Here is a 12,494-nt window from a genome sequence, read left to right as displayed (position 1 = left end):
GCTACGACATGACCAATAATAATTTGCAACGCCTGCTCTGATTTGTTTTCTTTTTGATCACTTTGTACAGCGTCCTTAGTAGAAAGCATGAACTTGCTATGTAATAATTAACGAATGTCAACATATTTTCTCTATGATGTGAAAAGATTGTCAATTTTGCACCTCTAACTTAGATTTCAAAAATAATAATGACCAATAAAAAATTAACTAGTTGTCCAACTTGTCCAATTAAATCAAAGACCTTGCTCGACACGCTGCAACAATCAGATCAAACTCTTCAAAATATTCATTAAAAAAATAAAAACTATCCTGTGCCAAAACTTAAATTCTAACATATTCTTCCTTGAGAAAAGTAGAAAACATATTTTATTAAAATAAAGAAGTTGGCAATTCCTCCATCTCTTGCGATGTCTTCTGAAAAAAAATTACGAAATCTTAACTCTGATAGTTTTCTTAAATGCTGATGTATTCGATTTATCTAAAAGTTATTTAATTGAAGATCTTTATGAATGAAAAAACAAACGTAATTAATTAGGAGTTAATAATAATTTTTGTAAGTTGAAATTTGAAAAAAAAAATCAATATTTGATGTGGTGGAGTGCGAGTGTATTTTATGTTATTGACTTTTGAACAATATTAATGGAATACATTAAGAAAATTGGGCTTGAACATAATAATTGGAAAATTAAAAACTGTCAACGGGCGGGCCGAGATGATTAATTAAATTTGATTTGTTTGCCAACAAAACAATTATCTCGTGTGCACAAAAAAGCGCGATTAACTAGTAAATGTAAATAATAAATAAATTAGTACACGTATGAATAAAATCAATACGAAATAAAAAATTACCCAATATATTTGTGCATAATTAATAAAAAGTTCAATTTTTATACCACTCAATGAACACAATGTAAAACCGTAAAATGTATTAATAGGTGTCATTACGCTACCCATTGAAAAAGTGGAACTCGGAAAAGAGTGCAACTTTTTTATTTTTTAACTGCACAACTCTGGACACCTGTTGTTGGCCGCTATTGATGGAAATCAATATTCTGTCTCAGTTAACATATGCGCTAGTTTAAGCGGCCGTTGCATATCGATGCTCAAACACCGCCGCCCCCATAAAACGGAAAGCCTAATCTCGTCTTCCAGAAAACTAATTGAATTATATCGGCGACCAGATGGCCACTCTGCCAATTAAATCGCAACAAACACCCGAGAAGAAATACGAGATGACCGAACGACCCCTTCCAATTTACCAGACAATTCCGCCAACTTTGATAACAGAAACTGACCAGACCTCAAAGATGCATAGAGGGAGGCGGACGTCCTTCCGCGAAAACTCCAAACTTCACAGACAATAGCTCACCACTACATTATATTTTGAAACTCTGATACTGACTCAGACAACGTCAATGTCACAATTTCGCCCCATTTCAAGATTTTTCTACCTCCAAGAAAATTGTCAGAATTGAATAAACGGGCGAGTTATCTGCCAGGCAGGATCGGCCGAAACAATTCCTGCCAGCGGCGAGTGAGAATCCTGCTGAGCGGAACGCCGAGTGCAATTGCACTGCGATTTTAAGCGTGTCGTCGTCGACTCGACAAAAATTGCATTTCGATGATTCAGTCATGGGCCCAACTGGCCGAATAAAATTTTTAAAGACACCCCAAATTAATTTTATTTAATTTGTAAATATAAATACACAAATCGCTGAATTCGTAAATAAATTGTTGCGTCGTTTTATTTTTATTTTTTATGTGTGTACACAGTCGTGACTCATGTGTTAATTCTATAAGTTGTGCCGGTATCCGCAGGACTTGAGAGGGAGCCACCGATCGGCATCCTTGGCGTCGCGACGCTGCTCATGCGTCCCCCCACTCCTTGATAATGCCTGATAGTGTGCTAGAAGACGGGCATTCATTGCTATGTATCCCAAGTGTCATGATTCCTATATTAAGTGTTCGCGCCTTTTTAAACTTTAAGAACAAATTTTAAGGTAAGAGCACCAACTTATTTTTTATTTAGGATTCCACCCCCGTCCCACATTATTTTCACATAAAAAAATTAATACGTCCAGAATGCGGGCTCCTTAAGTTGGTCGCAAGTGAAAGTGAAATTAAATGCGTGCCGGTACACGGGGTCTAAATAAAACGCTGGTTAAAGCGGGAAAGTGACAATAAAAAGCACACAATAAAAAACGTTTAATTAAGACAATGTGTTGCCGAATTCGGCTAATTAAATTATCGGGATTAAACGTCAATATTTTGGCGTAAAATAAAAATGAACCAGTGGACAGGAATAAAATGGTGGTTAAATAAAAATGAAAGGGAAAATGATTTGGGGATTTGACTTCGTATTAAACTGATTTTCGCACGCTGGACTCGCTGAAAGTGTTAAGTATCAGTGTGATGGAATGTCACATGATTTAAAGATCTTTTCGTTGTTTAAGAACTGTAAGTGAAAGCTTGATCTTTGTCAAAAATCGAGAAGTTCTGTTCGAGCCCAGGATAGTGTCCGTCGATCCTCGACCGTAGATTGAAGCCGTCCGCTTATCACTCGGTGTGTAATCTTCACCCTCAAATCCTAGACTAATATTTTTTCCAATAACAACCCTTCGATTGTTGCACAAAACCTGCCCTCTTTCAATGCAAAACTACTAAAAGCTTGATTTAAAGTTATCGAACCATACTTCAGTTTTCTATCGCATCCAGTTTTTTGTGCTTATTGTGGCGAGTCCAGATACTGAAACAATGAAAAACATAAAGTAATCAGGATCGGTCTACGTACGCTGAAGTATGAATTGATTGCGTTTGAATTGATCGAGTGTCTCGCACGTGCCGAAACGTCGCATCCTTTAAATTTTTCAGCAATCATAAAAATAATTCCGGGCGCGTTGGAGATGCGGTGCGCCAGCCGGAACGGCTCCGGGCGTGGGCCGTGTTCCGGGCGCGAACACCGTTAATAAACAATGAAACCGAGAGTCGTCCTTTAAAAATCTTAGTAGCTACTTAAAAATACGACTTAATTAGAGCTTCCCCTCCGGGGGCGTGGCGAAAAGAGGGGGTGGGGATGGCAGACGGCGGCGCGCGTCGTTCCCCTGCGACGTCTTGTGTCAGTCGTCGGCAGGCCTCCTGCAACGGCGCCGTCTTTCCCCAAAGGAGCGCCTTAAACCCATGTCTTAGCTAGACGCCTTCACTCCTTCGGTATCCTTCGTGGCGTAAGGACACGTTCAGAGTCCTGCGCAGGATAACTAACAACTTTGCCGACGCTCAACTCTATTCGGACTTTAACTCCGGGACTGACTCGACTTATCACTACTCCTTAACACTTGTGTTTGTGCTTCTGAAGCGGCCTTCTTCGGGACAGTGCGGCGCGAGCCTTTTACTGGAAACATCGTTCACTTCGACATGGACTTTAACATTTTGTGATGATTTTTATTATGGATTATGTTGTGTAGATCTAAGGTAAATCTTTGCATGATTGTTTGAAGTGCAGTGTCCACAGCGATGTGTCCTCGCTTTTAAGCAACATCATGTCTCTTCAAATAAATTTAAACAATTTAATCCAAATAAAATAAAATTACTCGAACACCTCGAAATCTTACTCGGCGCTCTTAAAACAAAATTATTCTGCAAAATCAAATTACAAATTTTATTCCCAAATCAAAAATAACTCTCCCATGTTAACACTATCTACAGTTATTCCCTAAATTCATTTTATTTTATCCAAACACCGGATTTCAGCATAATTTAGTGCGAACAAATTTCTCTTAGCCTTCACTGGCATGTAATAAATTCTACCTATCTTACAAAATCTCGTCTCTGATCTTTCCCTACTTGTTACAATTGTATTTTAAATAAAATTCATGTTTTACTTACCAGAGGATAATTTATCTTACTTACTCTTCGGTGTCTGATTTTAAACTGACCGGGTTCCCCTTTGCTTACGTTGATTGAACCACCCTAATAACGTCCGTTATAACATAAAAGAACAATGCCGCCAGCAGAATGAATAAGGGGTAGTTTTGCTTTTATTCACATTCATTGTGCTTAAACCTGTTTATGTTGGTGGTTAAAAAATAAAATCTGCGTGGCAGTGGTTGAAAACGCGAAATTTTACAACGAACATTTTTGAATATACAATGTGATTGACGAGTAATAATGAGCTTAACAAAATTTGTGATGCAACCAACAATACATGTTCACCATAATTTTTTAGTTTGTGTTTTTATTGATTATTCCACATGTGTGTGTGTGTGTTATGTCGGGCATGTTGACTGTTTTATAAAATTAAAATCTATTTTTTAAATCTACATAATCGGTGCAGATCAAATGTTGGCTGCATCACAAATCTAAGATTTATCAGTATTTACATAACTTTTCAGTGACCAGATTAACTCAAAATGCTTCTAAAACGGCAAATATTTAAATTTTAATTTTGGTTTGTAATTTGCGTTGCAACTTAAATCTTAAAATCACCCACGGTAATTTGGCATTGTTCGGCACCTATGTACTAGAGTTTTTTTGATTACATCCAGAGAATTTCAATTCTCATACGGCAGTTCTAGAGCTTATCTCACGGAGAAAATAATTGTATAGTTAAAGCGATAAAATAATGATGTTGTTGGCCAAAAAATATAAATTTTGATGTTGTTCTGTTGTTTGATTTTTAGGCAACACAACATACACATGTGTATGTAAAAAACGAACAAAATACGTTTTGCAAAAAAGGAAAAAACGTGTAGCAAAACGTGTTGTGCGAATCCGCCGAATACCAGATTACAATATAATAATGATGAAAATTAGCTTTGATTACATGGGGCGCTAAAAATTCAATCGGGCAACCAATATCCGGGTTAATTATTAAATACAATATCTGTTTCAATTACATTAATATTCACGCATATTTGACACTGACCTACCCCGTGTGTACTACAATAATGTGAAATGTAAACAGCGAATAGTCAATAGTTTTACCGCTGAAATCCACACAGGTGTCTTTACTGTGAGCCAACCCTACATCCTTTTAACCCCAATCATTTTGTCAGTTTATTTAGATTGTGCAATCCGAAAAAAAATGTTTCCAAAAAACTAGCGCCTATCTTGGACCCCGCCTCTACAATAATTTCGTTTTTGTAATGCTTGAGTTAAAATGGTAATTAATCGACACCATCCGTTAATGCATTTTGGTTTATAACTGGCGATATCAATCGACATTGAGCATCAATGACACCCCCACCCTTTGTACATAATTTGGTCACTAGTTTACACATTATGGTTAATTGCGGTCAACCACACAATTGTTCATTAAATGTTACGCGTCAGTACACGTGCCTGACACGTGTAGTGTGAATGGCAAACACCTTACCGGCAATCGCGGGCTTGTTCTTAGGCTGTTTGCCCTTACCCGGCGAAAGATCTCCTGGACGCAACCTGTGTCCGCATCAGCGGTGTGTGTTGCCTAAGCTTGACCCGCTGCACTCTTGGTTGTCTATGTCGTTGGATGGTCGGGGAAAAATGGGGTTTTAACTGGATGCGTGTATGGGATGTATGAATTTCTCACGTGGCATTAGTTGCAATTACCGGTGACCATATCCGGTGCGGAAATAGCCCGCACCCGCCCTATACGCAAGCGCACGCAATACTATCACCACTTACCGTTCAGACTTACCACCCGCTAATTGCTAATGTACATATTGCATTTACAACTATATCACGACAAATTACGAACTTGACGGACGTGTGGGAGTTGCAAAGGGGTGACGAGCGTGCATTCGGGCATTTCAGATTCATATCTCCAATATTTGCAAATTTTAAAAGCTTTTCCTGGAGATAATCCAGAGTTAAGATTTTGTACAAAGTTATTTTTCAAGCGACATCTTTGTTCGTAGTATTTGTTAAATACTATTGATTTTTGTTTCTTTCATGTAATTCCTAGATTTTTTATGTCACCCTGCACTTAGAAATAATAGTAGAGAAAATTGTAAGTTATAAAAAGAAAGTTTTGTTGCTTCGGATGAACTAAGACCATTATTTTAGTCACCATTAATAACCTGGCAACCAACATTACACCTAAACACTCTCACGCAACTATGCATCATAAAAATAGAAAGCGATTATGTTTATATTACAAAAAGCCGACCATTTTCTTTAAGAAAAATTCTACACAAGTAGATCCCGAGTTCTGAGTTGCCTTTTTTATTGGATAAAAATCGATCTAAATTGTTTTATCATCTTTATCTAGATAGCTGTTTTGCTTTGTAATAGCGTATTACAAGTGTATACCATTTAGAACAGTTTATAATGTAACTTATTTCCTAGTTGTGATTGTAATGAGTTTTGAGAGATCATTTACCTGTTCCATATGGGTAAATAGCAGAAACAAAGAGATGAAACAAATTATTGTATTGACATACATTTGTCCGATAAATAATGATTTCGAATAATTTAAACAAAATCGTGTAATGTTAACATTAAATTAACAATTGATGGAAAAAATGGATGACTGATGAAACATTTGAGATTTTTTTTAATACAAGTGATTAATAAATAGTTTACTTTAACAAATAATAAGAGAAATTAATTCATTTAAAATAAATAATTCTGAAATTATTTATTGTTTGTAAGTCCGGAAAAAGTAAGCAATTAGCATTTACTCACCTGGCACTCAGTAATAATAGTTTTAAATAAGTTATTTTAATACTTAACCTCACTATAAAAGAATCGTGTGTTTTTCCAAATTCTGTTATTGTATTTATTTAAGAAATACATAATAGTTAAAATGGTGTTCAACAAAACTTACGCTAAGACATTACATATTACTCATTTAGTGCTTTTGGTGTATCATCTGTCAAACCATAGATATCACATGTCATTTATCCAGCGCACGAACATCGAAGTGAGGTTATAAATATACGAAGGAAATGTAAAAGAAGGTCAACATGCCTTGTTTACATCTTTTTGAACACTAGTTAAATCACTTGTGTTAATGCTGTTTCAATAATTACTTCATTTCTAATTTTTTAAACAAAATTAAACAATTTAGAAAGTTTTTAATCGAAAAAATCTGAATTGTTGTCTAACCTGCGACGTAAACACGTCGGTGGTGAAGGTATTGTACAATGACGCCAATTAAAAAAATCAATGTCATATTAAGCCACATTGGAAAAAACCGATGCTCTTTTAAAACAAAGCTATTATATTTCCATCTGTATAAAAAAACTATTCTCCTTTATCTGCGATAATAAAAATGTCATTAAGGGTAGGTATAACAGGTGGATTACAAAATCCACTCCGAATTCTAGCGCCTTTAATACAGACCCCATGGCGAAAGCTCATACGCCAATCGAAATGGTTCGTTCAACATTGTCAATTTTCATAATTTAAAAAATTAATCTCATTATCAAATTGAAAAAAATACCTAGGTACCTAAGTACCTAGGTATTTTTTTATTAAATGTTTTTTTAAATTAATTCTTTTTAATATTTAATAACAAAAATTTCTTTAGTTGTTAGGGGTAATAGAATATAATGAAATAAATCATAAATAAAATAAATAGTAAAACATCTTTTTCAGTTATGATCGAAAAATCATACTTTGAAAAGTGCGTTTAAAGCATAAGGTATGAACTGAAGAACGAACAAGCCTTAAACATGCACTTTTCACACTAGTATCATAAATAGCTATTATCTAATAGCAACACAATATCAAACTTTATGAGATCCATTGTAATCCATAATAATCCATAATAATATTGTAATGACATAATTCATCGCACAAGCGTGGTAATGTAATTATTGCACACTTCCCCGTCACCAAGAATTTGAAATAAAATTAATAAGTATCTATTATAACTGTGGAATTAATATAAGTTATCGTAGGTATAGGATACTAAAACCTACATTAAAAACAGTGTCAAGATTTTTCCAATGATTCCAGTTGATGTGATTTTGTTCATAAATATTTGTATTATGCCAATACTTTCATTAACTAATTGCTTTTTATTCAGCTAATTAAATTTAAAAAAAAAAACGTACATTTTAGATAATTTTACTGCAGTGTTTATGCATATGCATTATCGGAAGCATGGGGTGTTCATTTAAATGTATCCTCAAAGTAGGCGTTCAAGATTCGATTGTGAATGTACCACGGATCACGGATCTAACCTCATTTTGTGCGTTGTTTGTGTTTTTACTTTGAAGATTGACGAGTGGTGCGTTCACAATCGACTGTTCAACGCCTGTTGAGGATAAATTTAAATGAATACCCGATATTTTCCTGTTGATAGAGGTAGATTTGGGGGTATACTTTACTAAAATTATAATTATCTAATCACACGTCAAAAATAAAATCTCTCCGTTGTCCTTTTCGCCACATTTGAATAATTACTATCGGTCTGAGTTCTTAATTTCCACGAATATGATAATTAGTTGGAGGGTAAACAGCGGCGCACAAGATTGCGCCAATTATTGCAGTGTTTCGAAAGAGATGCACAAAAGGCTATAAATAGACCAAACAAAATTGTAGTCTGTACACCTTTAAACACGTCAGAAATCTAAAGAGGTTAATTCGGTATTGATTAAATAAAATTAGAAATTTAAATTCTCATCATGCGGGTTGAAATCTTTTGACGAACAAAAAGAAAACCTTACACGTATTGTTAATTTCGCACTGTCCTAATTTAAATAACGATGAAGAAACGATTCGGTTCAACAACACTGTTTTCCATGTCACAGACCCGACTTATTAACGCGGCCATCTGTTTTTCCCTTTTATCTGCAACTTTTCAACTGAAAGTAATTTGACTCAAACATCCTCCAGATAAACAAAGATAAAATAAGAAACTCTATACGAGGGGGTGGATGATAACTAGCCGATACACCCATTAATGCGTTTCAAGAAACAACTAATAATTCCGTTTTTCTTTTTCAGACTAAGTAAATGGAATCAAACTTATCAATTCTAACCCTCCCTTTCAAATAAAAGGTAAGTCCGTGTTTCTTGTTGTAAAATGTTTTGACTAATCTTAAATAGCTAGTCGGTGAAAGCGCGTGATTTCAAAGCGAAGCCGCGGAGTTGCTTGAAGAATGAAAGATTAAATCCTTGGTTGTCCCTCTGGTATTGAGCGCAGAGGTCTCTTTGTATTTCCGTCTCCGCGAGTTAATTTTTCTCCTTACGTAGGACGGTGCTCGATTAAAATAATCAACTTACAAGAAATTAGTATGGTTTCAAAATGATAATGTAGCATCATAAAGGAAACGGAAAAGGTCGAGCTTATCGGCACTCGGTGATTGCTCTTAATTGGAATTTTTGCCATTAATTAGCACTTTCCTCGATTGCTGTACATTTGAGGGAATTTAGAGCAGCTTCGATGTCTGCGGCCGAATAGACCGAATCAAAACATGTAATTATGTCGTAATTCGATAATCAGATTTATCTGTTCAAGGCTAATTGATCATAAACCAAATAATGAACGCTATTTGATTGTGACGATCGAAGCTCTGACGCGGGACCCAAAAACCAGGGCTGGCACTATTTGAAAATCACAGCCGGGAAAATATTTCATTCATTATTAAAATTTGTAAAAAGCAAAGAAAGAAACGATTTGTAGGTACAAATTAACAATAAGGAAGATTCGATAGATCAATCATCTTCGTAATAAAAAAATGTAATTTATAAATACACGCAATACAAGTTTTGGTGCAAGCGACATTCCAGGCAGAATTTTCCGAGGCTAATTACCAATTAGAAATTTTAAAAATTTTATGCAGCTTCAACCACAATCATCGATTTCCATTTTACACATGCATTCCTTCCCATCCAACGAAAAATTTTGAAACCAACCTTTTTAATAAACTTAACACCATCTCATGTACCTATTTTAGATAGATGAATTGCTAACTCATATATTGTCAACTGATTTCTAAAAATTATCCAAACAATACACGAATACAAATATGTAACATGTACATATTTACATTAGAGAATGAAAAACTTTGAGGAAAACAGATTCCACTCTAGCTTTTTTTAAATTCATTTCTTTGGTTATTTTTTGTCTTTATAAGATACCTATGTATTTTTTGTCTGATACAAGATATTCTGAATTTTTACAAATCCGCTTTAAATTTCAAATTTGTTGTAAATGCAGTTTTTATAAGAAATATTGATCAATATCTTATTGGTCTTATTATAGCCAAGAAAAAATTGAAAAAACTAATTCATTTACCAAACAGAGAAGGTTCTCATTGTTTCAGTTTTGCTTACAACAATTTTTTTAAAGAATTATCATAGACGTCTCTAATGAATGATACGCACTGTTTTTTATTTGAATAATAAATTTATATCCGCTGACACACATAGGTAACGTTATTAGAAATACAGAAAATAAAAATCATTCTCAGAATAATTCGATTTTTTTGTGGTTTTAGTAACAAGAATTATTATTAAATTATTCCTTATTACATTATTTATAAAAGAATTTTTCATTTTCAAATCTCTCCACCACATTCTAATCCTAATCCTTTCCGCAAATCCCTTCACACCTGTAAATAGTTTACATAATGATAACGTACGTACGTAGTACCTAGAAGCAAGCAAAATAAAAATTTGATCTTTAAACAAGTATTAAGTAAATAACTACAGTTAAAAGGGAAGAAAGGAAAAATAAAAACAAAGGAGGCACAAAAGAAAATTTAACGTTTTAATGTATATTTTACTAAAAAACAATAAACAAGACATGGAAATTAGTGGAAAAATAAGAAACGAAGAAATGCATTATCTACTAAAGGAGAATAACAGGGTGAGTCAAGTTTTACCTCCCGATCGAAAATACCCACTTCTAATTCTATGAAAATTTCAAAAATTTTAATGAAACAGGTAAATATTTCGTTTTAATACAATAACCTCTACATTAATTTACATAATTTTTCGATGAGAGTCCATTTTTAAAATTTTATGGCTCTGAATGAAGTGATACAGGAAAATTGATTGCACACATGTGAATCCTTACATCAAGGGAATGTAACCCTTGTACTTTATACTTATTTTTTATAGGGTTTATTGTACGGGCGGTAAAACTTGACCTACCCTGTGTATCGTGCAATAAGTATGGAAAATACATGAAGGTAAAATTTTTAAGTTGTGGCTTACCTAATTCTAGTTTTTACACAAATTGACATCGAAAAATGTATCTTCGTTTTTTACCATTGCAATTTCATTTGTTTCAACAACTGACCAAATAAATCTTGTAAAATAAAACAAATATATATTTTGTTTTTAATCAAGCGTCACAAAATTTAAAATTATCTCGTCGAATTACACTGGAACTATTTTTTCTTCAGACAATTTTTTGTTTTAACAACTTAAGTACCTACTGTTGCTTTGTAAAAAATGTATTTTGTCAATTCACAAAACAGTTTTTCTCATCAAGTTTCTAAGCAAGAAGTTTTCATTGAAAACAAAAAATTTTCGAAAAAAAGAGTTTCTGTACAGGTGTCCCACCTAAGAATTTTAGGTCTCATATTTCTATTATTTATGGACCGATTTTTGTAAAATTTAACAGGTAGATTCTTTAAAGGGTGAAGATTAATCTTGCGTTACTCAAGTACATCCAGTCTTAAACGCCATTTTATCAACCTTTATTTGTGAATTAAATCCGTTAAGGTTTATACTAAACAGTAGAACAACAATAAACAATGACTTCCGCAAACATTTCTAGAGTCAAGAAAAAAGGAAAAAACCGTGTTAATTTTCCAAAAGGTATTAAAACGCACATATCCATGAAACGAATGAGCATCATTGTGAAATTTTTGACATTCCTGCAATTCCTGTTCAAATGTAGATACCATTTGCCCAATACGTTTTTCCAAACGAAGCCTAAAATTATTGCTAACCTTTTACAATATTATTTGCACTTATGGACGTAACTATTTGTTAATTTTAAATTTAATTTAATCGGGCATAAATAATGGAGATATAAGACCTGAAAGTCTTAGGTGGGACACTTGTATAATATATGTAATTACAGCCGAAAATGTTATAAAATGTTTCAACATATTTTTTAATGATTACTGAAACTTTTAAAAGTGTAAGAGTAATTTGTTTAGGTTTTTTTGGCCTTTGACTTTTAGATAAAATCATTTTCGTTGAATATTTTTATAGCAGGCTAAATATTTTTTTCAAAGGTTAGGATATTAAATTATGAAAGATCCCACATTCGATTTTTATACTTTCTGTTGAAAGATATTAGGAATGATAATAATTATTGATCTGACTCAAGTAGCGCACAAAGAATTGTGAAGACAGTCGAAACTCCATGTTTAAGAAATGTCCTTTCCATAAATATTGGTCCTTGATTTGTAAAATTAGACAACAGAGATTTTAATCTCCATTTTGTAAAAAAGAGCTTTTCTTATGAAAGTTTCATTGGTGACAAGTCTTCCGTGACACAAGGCGTGGTCAGCCTATGAAGATGTTAGATAACTCCTTAATGT

General features: G+C 33.8%; 1 protein-coding gene across 4 annotated transcripts in view; it reads left to right on the top strand.

Annotated features, from left to right (window-relative positions):
* The first annotated feature begins 1,919 nt into the window (after nucleotides 1-1,919).
* The window catches only part of pros (prospero), a 58,967-nt gene continuing 48,392 nt past the window's right edge, over nucleotides 1,920-12,494 (top strand). The window contains exons 1-2 of one of the 4 annotated variants that reach the window (XM_069037887.1): nucleotides 1,920-2,000; nucleotides 8,935-8,988. The gene's annotated coding sequence lies outside the window, so the exon portion shown is untranslated. Of the gene's footprint in view, nucleotides 2,001-3,124; nucleotides 3,469-8,934; nucleotides 8,989-12,494 lie in introns of those variants that run through there. The other 3 variants (XM_069037889.1, XM_069037886.1, XM_069037888.1) reach the window with 3 other exon arrangements.

This window comes from Tenebrio molitor, chromosome 2 (assembly GCF_963966145.1).
Source record: "Tenebrio molitor chromosome 2, icTenMoli1.1, whole genome shotgun sequence".
In the NCBI taxonomy this organism is placed as follows: Eukaryota; Metazoa; Arthropoda; class Insecta; order Coleoptera; family Tenebrionidae; genus Tenebrio; species Tenebrio molitor.
This window is presented reverse-complemented; position numbering and strand designations above follow the sequence as displayed.